Raw genomic sequence first — 15,088 nt, 5'->3', positions numbered from 1 at the left:
TTGCAATTATTTCATAAGAAGACAGAAGGGAGGGGCAGGAGGTATTTTTCCCAATAGAAACCTGAAAAATAGCCCAGCAGGAATTCCTGAAGGACAGGTGTGGGACAATGGCGTTTCCCTTTCCAGTCACATCAAGCTCGACTATTTTCAAGGGTTCATGCAATTTTTAAGCCATTTATGGAGAAAATTAAAAGCTCTTGTTGGATGTTTGCCATCTGGGGAGCTACCACACCCCACTATAAGTGCATCCTCTGAGGGCAGGGTGTCCTCTTGGCACCTTGGCCAGCAAGCAGGTGTCAACGAGCAGGCCAGTGAGCAGGAGGTCTGTGGGACCTCCTGGGCCAGGTCAGGGATGGAATAGCACCCCTGCACCCATCCCCCAAGTCATGACCACCACAGATGTCCCCAGATACGAGTGTCTCTTTGGGGGCGGATTCAACACCAGCAAGAAAAAGGTGATGGCAGAGGAAAGAAATGGCACCTTCCTTTGGGCTGGAGAAAAATTCTCAGGCATTTCAGCAATAAGAAAAGGTGCCTTCTGTTCCTCTGTCCATGAGAAAGTGTAAAAGTATTGATATATTTCTCTGCATCCAGGTGCAGACATCTCTCAAATGGGTCATTTAAAAGTTCTCTACCAAAAAATTCATGTAACCACAGCACAAAGTGGCAGATGAGATTCACTCCAGGAAAATGCTGAAAGTCAAACTCTCTACATTAAAAAAATTTTTTTTTTGGCCACGTAGCAGGGCATGTGGGATCTTGACTCCCCAACCAGGGATTGAACCCATGCACCCTGCAGTGGAAGCATGGAGTCTCAATCATTGGACTGCCAGGGAAATCCCTCTCGTTACTTTTTAATAAACACTAGCTACCATAAAGCTGCAAGAAGCAGTTCAATCAGCAACTGCAGACAGAGGAGATGGCTTTGTGGCTGCACACAGCTGTCTCATCTCTGCCCTGTCCCCTCCTGGCCACAGCGTTGAGCATGTCCCCCCATGAGTGGAGGGTCTGGGCTCCCAACTCCCGGGGAGACCTGGACAGCATGGCACACACCACGGTGCCCAAGACACACTGCCAGAAACTGTCTGAGTTTCTCTGTAGCCCCAAGAGTCCCACCTCCAATAACAAGTAGATAATTTTTTTAAAGCCTTTTTAAAAAATTCAAAGAAAAACTGATAATAGATTTAAACAATTTGCCTAAGGGAAGCAGAAAGATGTGCATGTGTGTGTGTGTGTGTTTGGATCTGAGAGTGCTGGCTAAATTCCATCTTTATTGACTATCCCAGGTCCCTCCCGCGCGCCCCACCCCCATGCCTTTGGTACCACAGGAACCACTTGATGGACTGTGGCCGTGCCTGTGGCATTTTTCTATTTCCTGTGACCTTGACTCAGTTCTCACCACCAGAGGTCCCCAGATCCATGCAATGACTGCTGCCTCATATGCTCTTTGCCTCTTTTGGAGGAGGAAGAGGAGAAGACGGGAGGGAGAGGGACAGAGGGGGAAGAGGAAGAGGAGGGCGAGGAGGAGGAGGCTGTGAATTTTCAATCTGTATTTGCTGGGTCTCCAACTTTCTCTCCTTCCTGATGAAACTCACTTTTGGAATTATTCCATTGGAATTTGCCTAACTTGTGGTCTTATATTCATGGTTTTCTCTGACCATTTAAGCCAGTCAGTTACCCACTCTGTACCATTCTGTTCCCATCTGAAGCCAGGAAGTGGGTAACTTCAGTGGCACTAGGAGGAAAGTGAGTCAAACTCTCCATGAAATGAATCTACTAGTGAGAAAGTGAGGAGGCTGACTTCACTGAGACCAGTTCCTCAGTCCATAGTTAAAGTCTTATGGAGACAAGGACAGGCTGTGAGTGAGTTGGGATAGATGGTGGGCCCATGCTCTGCTTACTGTGGCCAGAATGCACCTTCCAGAATGTGAGTTAGTCTAACACACTCCTGACAAGGATGCAGTATCTGTCTATCACACTGTATGGCATTTAGTGAAAAAGTTGGCTTAAAACTCAACATTCAAAAAACTAAGATCATGGCACCTGGTCCCATCACACTTCACGGCAAATAGATGGGGAAACAATGGAAACAGTGACTTTATTTTCTTGGGCTCCAAGATCACTGCAGATGGTGACTGCAGCTATGGAATTAAAAGACGCTTGCTCCTTGGAAGAAAAGCTGTGATAAACCTAGACGGTGTATTAAAAAGCAGAGACATCACTTTGCTGACAAAGGTCTAAATAGTCAAAGCTATGGTTTTTCCAGTGGTCATGTATGGATTTGAGAGTTGGACCATAAAGAAAGCTGAGAGTCAAAGAACTGATGATTTTGAACTGTGGTGTTGGAGACTCTTGAGAGTCTGTTGGACAGCAAGGAGATCAAACCAGTCCATCCTAAAGAAAATCAATCCTGAATATTCATTGGAAGGATAGATGCTGAGGATGAAGCTCCAATACTTTGGCCACCTGAGCCAAAGTATTTGGCAAAGAGCCGACTCATGGGAAAAGACCCTGATGCCAGGAAAGATTGAAGGCAGGAGAAGAGGATGACAGATGATGAGATGGTTGGATGGCATCACTGACTCAATGGACATGAGTTTGAACAAGCTCCAAGAGATGGTGAAGAACAGGGAAGCCTAGTGTGCTGCAGTCCTCGGGGTCGCAGAGAGTTCAACCTGACTGACTGGACAACAGCAGCAAATGCCATTCAGACCAGAGCTGGCAGACTTAGGTCCCAGGTTGGACTTACGGGCCCGCCTGATCTCTGTTACAACTACTAGACTTTGCCATCATAGCACAGGAGCAACCATGGCTGACACATGAATGAATGATCTTGGCAGGATTCTGATAAAACTATTTATAAAAACAGGCGATGGGCCATGGTTGTTGGGTATTGGTCCACATAATTTGGGTCTGATAAAGTGGTGTGGTTTTGGAAGACATAGAAAAATTACACTGTCTTGATTTGAAGCCTGAGGCCCACAGGCCTTCCATCCAGCACCTCATTCCTGAAGCCACCATCTCACCAACATGACAGGACTTGGGGGGACCCCAAAGGGTGACTCAAATTGGGAGAACGGTGAAGTTTCTGACATTTAAAGACAAACAGAAATATCAGACACTGGTCTTAAACGCCAACCATGGTCTTCCTGAAGCTTGATGATGATGCTGCATGCTCAGTCAGGTCCGACTATTTACCACCCCATGAGCTATAGCCCGCCAGGCTCCTCTGTCCATGGGATTTCCCAGGCAAGAATACTGGAGTGAGTTGGCATTTCCTTCTCCAGGGGATCTTCCTGACCCAGGGATTGAACCCACATCTCCTGCACTGGCAGGGGAATTCTTTACCACTGTGCCAGCTATCCTGAAGTTTATGAAGCCACAATGAAGGCCGATTCATTGAATCCCAGAACCCCAAAAGCCAGGGGTAGCCATGAAAACTCAGGATGGGCAATTGGGCACAGCTCACTTTGGGGGGCTGTAGTGGGTTGAAGGGTGTCCCCCCAAATTCATGTCCCCTTGGAGTCTCAGGATGTGACCTTATTTGGAAACAGCGTCTCTGCAGATGTACAGAAGGAAAGGATGGAGAGATCACAGGGGATGAGGGTGGGCCCTAAATCCAGTGATCGTGTTCTTAGGAAAGCACACACAGGGAAGAAGGCCATGGGACGTGGGAGGCAGAGACGGGGGTAATGCAGCCACAAACCGAGGATGCCGAGGCCTCAGAGTTGGAGGAGGCAGGAAGGAGCTTCTCCTAGAGCGATCATGGCCCTGTCGACACTTTCTGGTCTCTGGAACTGCAAGAGGATTGTTTTTTGGTTGTTTCCAGCCACCCAGTGTGTGGTACTTTGAATGGCATCCCTGGGAAACCCACACAGGGGTCTGTCTCCCTGTGGTCCACCCCAGGAGGTGCTGAGGTCCTGCTTTAGTCCCAGGCACATTGTATCAGGTAGCTGATACACATTTAGCAAATGAATGAACACCAGTAATGCCTCAGTATTACATCTGACACTTAATGATAAAAACTTATAGATGGTATTTCAGATAGTGAGAGTCTATGATGGCACTTTATGAAACAGATAATGATACATGGAATTATTATTTCAAGAGACAGTACAGTTGGGAAATACAAAGAAGTTCATAGAGGTTTCAGAAAAAGTACAAACCACTTGGTTATGTCAGGGGTACCTAGGACTCTCCTGGGAAGGATAATGACTCTTTGAGACCAAATTCTCTGCCTCCCCAATTCATCCTTTGACACTGGAATCAGAGACAGAATGACAGATGCCGTGTGGGTCAGTCTGGCTGCTCCCGTATATGAAGACACAACATGCCCATCTGTAGAGTGTGATACCCTTCCTTCCCCACCTAAGATCACCAAGGTTGTAGGTTGCACATAAGCTCATCCAGTTTCCTGCAAAAATGTTTTATTTGGGTCCATTAATCAAGGGCTCTTAGCACATCAAACTTTAGCATTTTTTAAAACATGGTTTTTCAAAGGCATGCAAAAGAAATACTGGCTTTCAGTAATGGAGCAGCAAATTGGCTGGATTAAACCTTTTGCAGAAAACAACTACAAAATCTGGGCAAATTATTTTTTTAAAGCAACTATTTAAGACACTGGAGGGTGACCAGAGCAGGAGGACCCTGCCAGGGAGCCCACCCTTGGAAGACCACTGCCACAGATTGGACTGCCTGGGGACTCTGACTTTCACCTGGGGGTAAATCCCCTGTCCAGGAATGCTTGTTTGGCAGAAAGCAGCAGCCTGGGCATCTTGAAGTGTCAAAGGAGAGAGTTCACAAAGTCGGGGGGAATCTTGGAAGACAGAGAGCCACAGAGAGGGTGAACCCCCAAATCTCACTACAGAGTACACCAAAACCTTTAGTCAATTGGCTAAACACCACACATGTGGAGGAGACCTGGGGGTCTTGGAGAAAACCCAGCAGTTCAAAGATGAAGATGCTAGGAGGAGATTTCAGCTGCTATTCACGGCAGGAGGGCAGTTTGAGTCCAGCCAAGTTAAAGGCCATCAGGGGGACATGGCAGAATTCAGAGATTCTGTAACATATCACTCATGGTGTCCAGGACCCAATAAAGACCATGAGCTATGAGAAAAAATAGGAAATTGTGATTCATACCCAAGAGAAACAAAAAGAGAGAAATCAATTACAACCAAGCTAAGATAATCCTGCTGTTGCCGATAAAGCATACATACTGTGTGACTCCAGCGATATGACATTGTGGGAAAGGAAAAGCTATGGAGACAGTAAAAGATCAGTGGTTGCCAGGAGCTGGTGGAAGGAGGAATGGATAGGAGGAGAGAGGGTTTTCAGGGCAGTGAAAATACTCTGTGGCTTCCTTGGCCACATACTTCTGTGGCTCAGCAGTAAAGAATCTGCCTGCCCGTGCAGGAGACACAGGTTCGATCCCTGGGTTGGGAAGATCCCCTTGAGAAGGGAATGGAAACCCACTCCAGTATTCTTGCCTGGTAAATCGCACGGACAGAGGAGTCTGGGGGCTACAGTCTGAGTGGCCCCAGTCAGACTAGGAGTCTGAGTGGGCTACAGTCCATGGGGTCACAAAAGAATCGGGCATGACTGAGTGACTAAACACCACCACCAGAAATACTCTGTAGGGTACTATACATTTGTCCAAACCCACTGAAAGTACAACACCAAGAGGGAACCCTAGTACAAAGTGTGGACTTTGGTTAATAATGATATGTTAGTTTTAGTTGCTCAGCCGTGTCTGATTCTGGACTGTAGCCTGCCAGGCTCCTCTGTCCATGGGATTCTCCAGGCAAGAATACTGGAGTGAGTGGCCATTCTCTTCTCCAGAGGATCATTTCAAACTAGGGATCAAACCTGGGTCTCTGGCATTGCAGGCAGATTCACTGCCGTCTGAGCCCCAACGAAGTGTTAGTATACGTATACTATCAGTTGCAACAAATGTACCATCTGGTGAGGGATGTTGATAATGGGGGAGGCTATGCAGGTGCGAAAGCAGACCTACAGATTTCTGTACCTTCCTTTCAATTTTGCTGTGAACCTAAAACTGCTCTTTTAAAAATCTAGGAATAAAAAGACTGACAACCCTCTATTTAAAAATTGACATGACAAGAATGGAAGAGAAAAGAAAAGGAAAAAATACACAGATTGCCAATGCCAGGAATGGAATGAGATATAGCACTACAAATCTCACAGAAATTAAAATGATAAAAGGGAACTATGATGAACAACTTTGGCCAATAAATTTAACAAATTAGATCAAACAAACACTTTTTTGAAAAACACAACAAACCCAAACTGACACAAGATGATATAGGAAATGTGCAGTCAGGGCTTCCCTGGTGGTCCTGTGGTTAAGAATCTGCCTTGCAATGCAGGGGAGAACCAGTTTGATCACTTGTCGGGAAGATCCCACATGCTGTAAGGCAACTGAACCTGTGTACCACACAACTGAAGCCCATGCTCCACAATTACTGAAGCCCGTGCGCTATAGAGCCTGTGCTCCATGACAAGAGAAGCCACAGCAATGAGAGGCTCATGCACCTCAACTAGAGAAAGCCCTCACATAGCAGTGAAGACCCAGCACAGAGAAAAAATAAAAATTAATTAAAAATAAATAAACTATAAGTTCTTAAAAAAAAGAAAATATATGGTCATACAAAGAAATTGAATACATTATTGAAAATCTTCCTACAAAGAAAAGTCCAGGCACAAACAGTGTCTGGTGTGAATGCTATCCAACACCATAAAGGGAATTAATACACAAATTCCACAGGAAAATAGAGAAAGTAATACTTCCCAACTCATTTCATGAGGTCAGCAAAGTCCTGATACAAAAATTTGATAAAAAAAAAAATAAGAAAAGTATTTAGACCATTATCGCTCATGAGCACACTTACAAAAATCATAATAAAAATAATAAATCAAATCTAGAAATATATAACTAATATAACCCATACTTACATTGTCGATTGACTTTTCTAATGGTGCCACAGCTCTCTTCCTTCTCAGTTGATTTTTGACAAAGGTGTCAAGGCAATTCAACAGAGAAAGGACGTCTCTTAACAAATGATATATACACATGGGAAGAAGAAAACAAACGCACTTCGACCCCTGCCTCACACCACACACTAAAGTGATTTTGAGTTAGATCACAGACTTTTACATAAAAGTTAAAACATGATACATTAAATTTCACAAAAATTTAAAACTTCTGCTCATTAAAGATTTCATCAAGAGCCAAAATTGTTAAGTCCCAGTCTAGGAGAAAATATTTGCAAAAATTGTATCTGACAAAGGGCTTTTATTCACAATATATAAAAGTTCCCTATAACTCAATAATAAGAAGACAATCTAACGGGCAAAAGACTTGGATAGGCACTTCACAAAGGTATACAGATGCCCCATAAGCATATGAAATAGTATTTAACATCGATAGTCACTAGGGAAATGCAAATCAAAACTACAATGAGATGTCACGAAACACTCAATGACTAGAAGGGCTAAAAGAAAAATTTGACAACCAATGTTGTGAGTACATGCAGAAACTGCAACTCTCATACACTTGTGGGGATGTCAAATGATACCACCACATTGGGGGAAAGGTTTGGCAGTTTTCTAGTAAGTTCAACCTACCCTTTAAGCCAGAATTCCTCTCCTGGATGTTTATCCAAGAGAAATGGAAACATATGTCTTCAAAAAACGCGTACTAGCACATTCATAGCAGTTTTCTAGCCAAAAGGGAGAAAAAACCCAAATGTCCATCAGAAGAATGAATCAGAAACTGCAGATTGTGGTAAGTTAATGATGCAGAGCATAATCCCTCAAGCAACCACTGAACACACACAAACACAGCCAAAAAGCTGATGGGGAAAGCAACTCACTGATAGAAAAGTATGAACTGCTGATAACACGTGGGTGAATCTCAAAATCATTACATGGAGTGAAAGAAGATGGATCCGAAAGAGTATGTTCATAATACAGACTGGCTACTTAACACAAGGTTAAGGAAGACTCAGAGGAGCGCGGGCGCCGGGGCTGAGAAGGGACAGGGGCACTTGAGAGGGCTGGGTGGACGTGTCTCTACGCGTCAGGGCGTGTATTACACGGAAAATCCACCTGCCCAAACTGGACAGCTAAAGATTTCCACAGTTATTGTCTGTAATTTTTTTTGATGTGGACTGTTTTTAAAGTTTTTATTAGATTTGTTACAATATTGCTTGGGTTTTATGTTTTGGTCTTTTTGGCCACGAGGCATGTGGGATGTGGGATCGTAGCTCCCTGACCAGGGATTGAACCCACTTTCCTGAATTGGAAGGTGAAGTCTTAATTACTGGACCACCAGGGAAGTCCCTATTGTCTGTAAATCTTCACCTATAAAAAGCTTTCCTAGCGAGTGGAGGATGGGGAGGGGGTGTTTGCACAGGGCCACAAAATGTAGCGTGCTGATGACTGTCGAGACTGGTGGTGGCTACTTGGGGTACATTATCCTGCATGTTTCTCCATCTATTTGCCATGAAGTGATGGGACCAGATGCCATGATCTTAGTTTTCTGAATGTTGAGCTTTAAACCAACTTTTTCACTCTCCTTTTTCATTTTCATCAAGAAGCTCTTTAGTTTTTCTTCGCTTTCTGCCATAAGGGTGGTATCATCTGTGTATGGAGATCCAACCTGTCAATCCTAAAGGAAATCAGTTTCCTGAATATTCATTGGAAGGACTGATGCTGAAGCTGAAACTTCAATACTTTGGCCACCTGATTTGAAGAACTGACTCATTGGAAAAGACCCTGATGCTGGGAAAGATTGAAGGCAGGAGGAGAAGGGGACGACAGAAGATGAGATGGTTGGGTGGTATCACTGACACAATGGACACGAGTTTGAGTAGGCTCTGGGAATTGGTGATGGACAGGGAAGCCTGGTGTGCTGCAGTCCATGGGGTCACGGACACGACTGAGCGTCTGAACTGAACTGATCCTGCATGTGGATTTTGTTGATGCTTAAAAATTCCATAACAGAAAGTTAAACCAGAAAAACTCATCCTGCTATTAGTTTTCAGCCACAAAGAATGAGTGCCGGCTCCTGCCTTTCTCCACAGCACTGGTGCTGAGGTAGCAGCCCGCAAAGAGGGGACCAGAAGTTTCAGGGGTCCTTCTGGAAGGTATGAGGCGAGATCAGGGTGATTGACACCCCCGGGGGCTGTGAGAAGGTAGCCAGCCTCGAGGACAAGGGCAGCAGACATCACACACAATGTGAAGTCTTCTGTATTTCCATTTTCCTGCTCACCTGGGTCAGGCTCATGGGTGACTGCAATTAACTTGGGCGGCTGAGCATCTGCTCTGAACTTGAACTTGTGATCAGAACTAGGAGTCATTCCGTTGCGTCTTCCTGCTTGTTCTACCACACTCACTCGTCCTCTCTCCTGTTCTTCCCCAGGACAGGACTCAAGCCTTCTTTCTCTGACGGCTTTCCATCTTCGGCCGCTCCCTGGAACAGGACCTGTGGCCCAGCCTGGCCAGGTTGGCCCAGAGCTCTGTGTGGCTCAGAGACACGCCCAGTGTGTTGTTTATAAGCCGAGCATGGTTCCTTTGTCGTGTGCTCCAAGATAAGGGCAGGCTTGAGAAAGTGGAAACACGCAGGGCCATGGGTGCAGCTTTCCCCTCCTGGGCCGGCCTGGCATTTAGAATGCATGTCTGACCTGCTGGAGACGCTGCCCAGAAACACCCACCAGTTGGAACAGGGGCGAGGGTTCCTGAGCATCTGTGAGGGGACCCAGTAGAGACCCACCGTCAGCAGCCCTGGATCAGGGCCTCGATGAATGAATCTGCCCGGGCACAAAGGGAAGAGGCTTCTGTTGACAGAAAAATACTCTGGTTACCTAGCAACCAGTAATGACAGGAAAGGAAATGTAGAAAAAGCTGAGGGCAATTTCTGGGCCCAGTTCCTGGCCCGGTGCTGACTCACCACGACCTGAAGCAATGGCCTTTCTATTCCTGCTCCTTCCCGAGCCAAGCGGCGGGATCACCTGCCTTGCATGGGTCTCTCGGCATTTAGCAAGCTGCTTGTCATCTCTGGGTAATTAGGGGAGAGCAAGCCCGCCGGGGTTTGGTTCCCTTTGTTCTGAATGGCCAATTAACTTCCATTCTGGGGCTTCCCTTGTGGCTCAGCTGGTAAAGAATCCACCTACAATGTGGGAGACCTGGGTTTGATACCTGGGTTGGGAAGGTCCCCTGGAGAAGGGAAAGGCTACCCACTTCAGTATTCTGGCCTGGAGAATTCCATGGACTGTATAGTCCATGGGGTCGCAAAGAGTCAGACATGACTGAGTAACTTTCACTTCACTGGGGATTTGCAGACCTTTTACTCTTACTTTGGGGAGAGACACGTGGCCTCTGCTGGTACTTGAGGGCATTTGATGGCACCTGGGTCCATTGGTCCCCAAGCAAGCAATTCATGCCTTCCCTACGGACGAGAAGCCACAAGTCCAGAATGTTCTCAAGAGCACGGGTTGTCTTGCACCCCGGGGTCTGACTTGACACTTGTGTTGACATTCGCAGAGTTGTTACGGGGACCAGAAGAATCAGGTCACTTTGCTGCTCATGGGTCCCCTCCAGTCTGAGGCCAGGTCTGGGGAGCAAGCCACGTGGGGTCTACATTCTCAAGTGGTCCTGCTGGTGTGTGGCCCCTGCTGTGGGCTGGTTACCCAGGGGAGACCCGTATGCTTGCAGAACAAAACGCCCATCTCCTTTTTGCTGAAAAGTGGATCCTGTAACACTCCATCAAGGAGATCAAACCAGTCAATCCTAAGGGGAATCAACTCTGAATATTCATTGGAAGGATTGATGCTGAAGCTAAAGCTCCAATACTTTGGCCACCTGATGAGAAGAGCTGACTCACTGGAAAAGACCCTGATTCTGAGAAAGACTGAGAGCAAAAGGAGAAGGAGGCGAAAGAGGATGAGATGGCTGGATGGCATCACTGACTCAACGGACATGAGTTTGAGCAAACGCCGGGAAGATAGTGAAAGACAGGGAAACCTGGTGTGCTGCAGTTCACGGGGTCGAAAAGAGTCGGACAATATTTAGTGACTGAACAACAACATAATCATCCATGAGGGTGGAAATCACATCCTTTCTATCTTTGGCACTCCCAGCCCCCTCTGCTCAGTAGGCACTGATGCAGGCCCCCCTCTGTGGACAATCAGCAGGTCATTCTCTGTGAGGGCTGGCCCAGGCACTGTGGGTGCTGCTGGCACCTCTGGCCCCCACCCACCAGATGCCAGGAGTACCTCCCCCACCCTGAGTCTCTAGACATTACCGAGCATCCCTGAGGTGGGGGACAGGGTTGCCCCACTGGAGCAGCAGTGTCCTCAGGGACTGTGCAGCCTCTGGGACATGAGACAAATGGCGCTTGAGAACGACAGACTCAAAGACAGGTTGAGAATAGGGACAATGACAGAGCGGGCCCTGTGGTGACCCAGGTCCCAAATGGTTGAAATTCTGCCAGATGACGGGTGCAGAATGAGGGTGGGTGGAAAACAACTGGACCCTTTAAAATCTACCCACTCTTTCTAAGCATCAAAATTTCAACTCACATCAAGGGAGACCCATCATTGGCCTAAACCTTTTGGATGCCCTGGCATTCCTCAGTCAATTCTCAGTTTTTTTTGTTTTTCCTTTTGCAGCCATGGACTCTGAGGGATCAGAACTGGCTCTGAGTCACTCTGGAATGAAGTATCTTCAGAATTCAAATTCCTTTTCCTTTTGGTCAGAACTGGGCTTCTGTCGCTGTTTTCGTGACGCGAGCCAAGCCATCCCTCCTTCTCCAGCAGAGACAGGATCAGGCCCCAGCCCTTGAAATTGGCCATCGGAGGCCTCTAAGCGCGATGCCAGGGTGGGAGGCAGGCAGGTGCTCAGCCAGTCCCATGGGTTGGAGTCGAGTGGGACACGCCCCTCTGAACTCCAAGGACCACGACCTTCCCCCACATTGTAATGGGGCAACAGTCTGTCACTTCCCTCTTAAAGAGACATGATTTGACTATGAATGTAAAAATTGTCCAGACTTAGGTATGGTTACCTCATCTGGGATGTGATCTGATTTTAGTTGCCACTGACAATGTTACAGAGTCAGGGGAAAACGTGAATCAAAAAACCATCAGCCTGGAACTTCCCTGGTGGTCCAAGGTCTAAGACTCCGTGCTCCCAATGCAGGGGGCCCAGGCTTGATTCCTGGTCAGGGAACTAGATCCCACATGCTGCAACTAAGACCCCATATGCCACAGCTAAGATCTAGCACGGCCAAGAACAAACAAACAAACAAAAAACCACACCAGCCTGCCCTGACATTCTCACCCAGCAAATGTGCTTCTGGAAATCACTCTAATTCCATCCCCTAGTAGTAATCACTTAAAGTGCATGAGACTTGGGTTCCAGGGAATTCAGCACATCAGCCACTTAACTGTTCCAGGAGGGGGATTGCTGAGAAGTGTTATCTGCTCACCCAGGTACACATGCATCCAAAATACACATGCACGCACACACACGCACACACATGCACACATGCGCACACACACACACGCACACACACGCATACCCATACACAGGAACCAACACACATTGACATACCTGTGTATACACACATGCACACACAGAAACACATCGGGTACACAGACACATATACACGTGTACACACACATATACTCCCCCAAGTTAACGTGAGAAAACTGGATGCAAACACTCATAAGACACTTGCCATTTTCTTACTCTGGATGTTTCTACTAAACTGAAGGTTGACTAGATCCCCGGGCTCAGGAGGGAGAAACAAATGATCCTTATAGTAAAAGGAGGGGACTCTTATGTGTACATGTTTGCACACTTGCAGTTAGTTCTCTCTGCAGAGAAGTTCCTCATCCTGGGGTTCTGCTCTGAACTGTACCTCTGTCACCCTACTTGGTGACACAACCTCTCCATCCCAGATCTAGGCCCTGCCCCTACTGCATCATCTACCCACCCCCCACATCCTCCTCCATCCAGCCCGGATACCAACCTGCTGTATCTACCCCTCTCTTGCTGGCCAGTTCCAAGGTGTTTACTCTGGCCCATGGGGCTGGGTCACTCTTGGAAGTGGGGCTGTCCTGGGCCCTATGGGTCCCGAGCAGCATCTCCAGGCCCCATCCCCCTTCGAGGCCAGGAACACCTCCCCAGTCACAACAACCATAAATGTGGAGACACCCCCCAGGGTCCCGTGGGTGGGGGGTGGGGGGGTGAAGCCAGCTGGGATGAGAGGAGCTGCCCCGTGTTTCCTGGAACTGTTCGTAAATCACAACCTCATTTTCTACACAATCCCGGGAGCCTCGTCTGCGCGTTTAAGTTTGAGAAGAGCTGCTTGAAGCGAGGGTGTCTCGGCCTCAGCACTAGTGACTTTGGGGGCCCAACATCCTCCATGGGGGACAGTCCTGGGCACTGTAGAGCAGCCTCCCTGGTCCCCACCCATTCGATGCCAGGAGCACCCCCAGTCGTGATGAACACAGATGTCCTTAGACATCGCCCAGTGTCCCCTCGAGGCAGGGTCATCCCCCAGGAGACTCCCTGGTCTGAGGCCACAACCTCGCTAAGCATGGTGTTTCCACACCCACCACACAGCCTTCTGGGTGCCGGGGGCCTCACTTCTGCCTCCTATCATGCAGCTGTGCATGTTAGAAAACAAAGTCTGGGTCTTAGTCATCCTTGAGGACCCCTCCCAGCCCCTAGCATGTTGCCCACGATGAATGACCCCCCAGACATGGTTTGGAGTGAGCGGGTGCACGGGGACCCTCTCACCGCTGTTCGGGGCTGCCTGCCTGCCCTGTCTGCCTCCGCTGAGCCGGCCACCGGCTCTGCCTCCCACTGGCCAGGGTCCTGGCCCTGGGTTCCAGGGCGCAGTGTTACTGGTGTCCTGCTTTTGTATTTGGGCAGGTGTGGAAGGCACTGAGTTAACCTGTCCCCTTCTTGAGTGCCCCCCACAAGACAGAGGAGGGAGCAGGAGGGGTTGTGGGGGAGGATGATGAAGTCCAGGCCAGGCACTGCTTCCTCGACCAGCATCTTCTGGGTCTGAGCCGGTGACAACCCAGCCCAGGATAGGGCTGCCTGGCGCCGGGGCAATTCCTGTCCCCCTCAGCATCCCAGAGACAGCCAGCGACCATGGGTGGTGAGCAGCACCTCTGTGACAGATTCGGGCCCAAAGGAGAGGCTGGCTGGCTTTACCCCCATGACAGCACACCCAGGACCTTCCAAGTCACCCCCACCTCCCCGCCGGTCATCACCTCACTCTGGGATTTAGAAGCAGAGAAATGGCCTACCTAAAAATGGAGACTATCTCCTTGACATGAGAGCAGGGGAGGAGCCCTTAAAAACTCCAAGCACAACAACTCTATCCCCCAAGGGAGGAAGGGCTACTTCACCCAAAGATGTGAGGTGCCCAAGCTGCCAGGCCTGCTATGTAGGGGTGGGGTGGGGAGAATGTCCATGGGAATTTTATTAAATGAAAAATTTTAAAGAAAAATTTAAAATTAGGGACTTCCTTGGTGGTCCAATGATTAAGACTCGGCCTTCCAATGCAGGAGGAGCAGGGTCGATCCCTTGTGGGGACGCTAAGATCCCACGTGGGGAAGCTAAGATCCCACATGCTTCTGGGCCAAAAACCAGAATGTAAGCAACAGAGGTGATATTGTAACAAATTCAATAAAGACTTTAAATAAATGATCCACATAAAAACAAATCTTAAAAAATAAAATAAAATCAGGCTGTGCAGTACTCAGTCGTATCCAACTCTTTGTAACCCCATGGACTGTAGCCCGCCAGGCTCCTCTCTCCAGGGAATTTCCCAGGCAAGAATATTGGAGTGGATTGCCATTCCCTTCTCCAGGGGATCTTCCCAACCCAAGGATCTAACCTGGGTCTCCTGCCCTGCAGGCAGATTCTTTACCACTAGTGCCACCTGGGAAGCCCCCAGATCAGGCTACAACTCCTGAAAAATGACCTTCCTCAACTGGGACCGGGTCTGAAACAATTTTCCGGAATGCAGAGCAGCATTTCTTTTGGAAGA

The 15,088-nt window shown here is 48.0% G+C and overlaps 1 protein-coding gene across 7 annotated transcripts in view; it reads right to left on the bottom strand.

The window, feature by feature from the left end:
- RFX2 (regulatory factor X2) overlaps window positions 1-15,088 on the bottom strand; it is a 90,087-nt gene that overhangs the window by 41,260 nt on the left and 33,739 nt on the right. The gene's annotated exons all lie outside the window — the stretch shown is intronic.

Source organism: Cervus elaphus, chromosome 9 (assembly GCF_910594005.1).
Source record: "Cervus elaphus chromosome 9, mCerEla1.1, whole genome shotgun sequence".
NCBI classification, from domain to species: Eukaryota; Metazoa; Chordata; class Mammalia; order Artiodactyla; family Cervidae; genus Cervus; species Cervus elaphus.
This window is presented reverse-complemented; position numbering and strand designations above follow the sequence as displayed.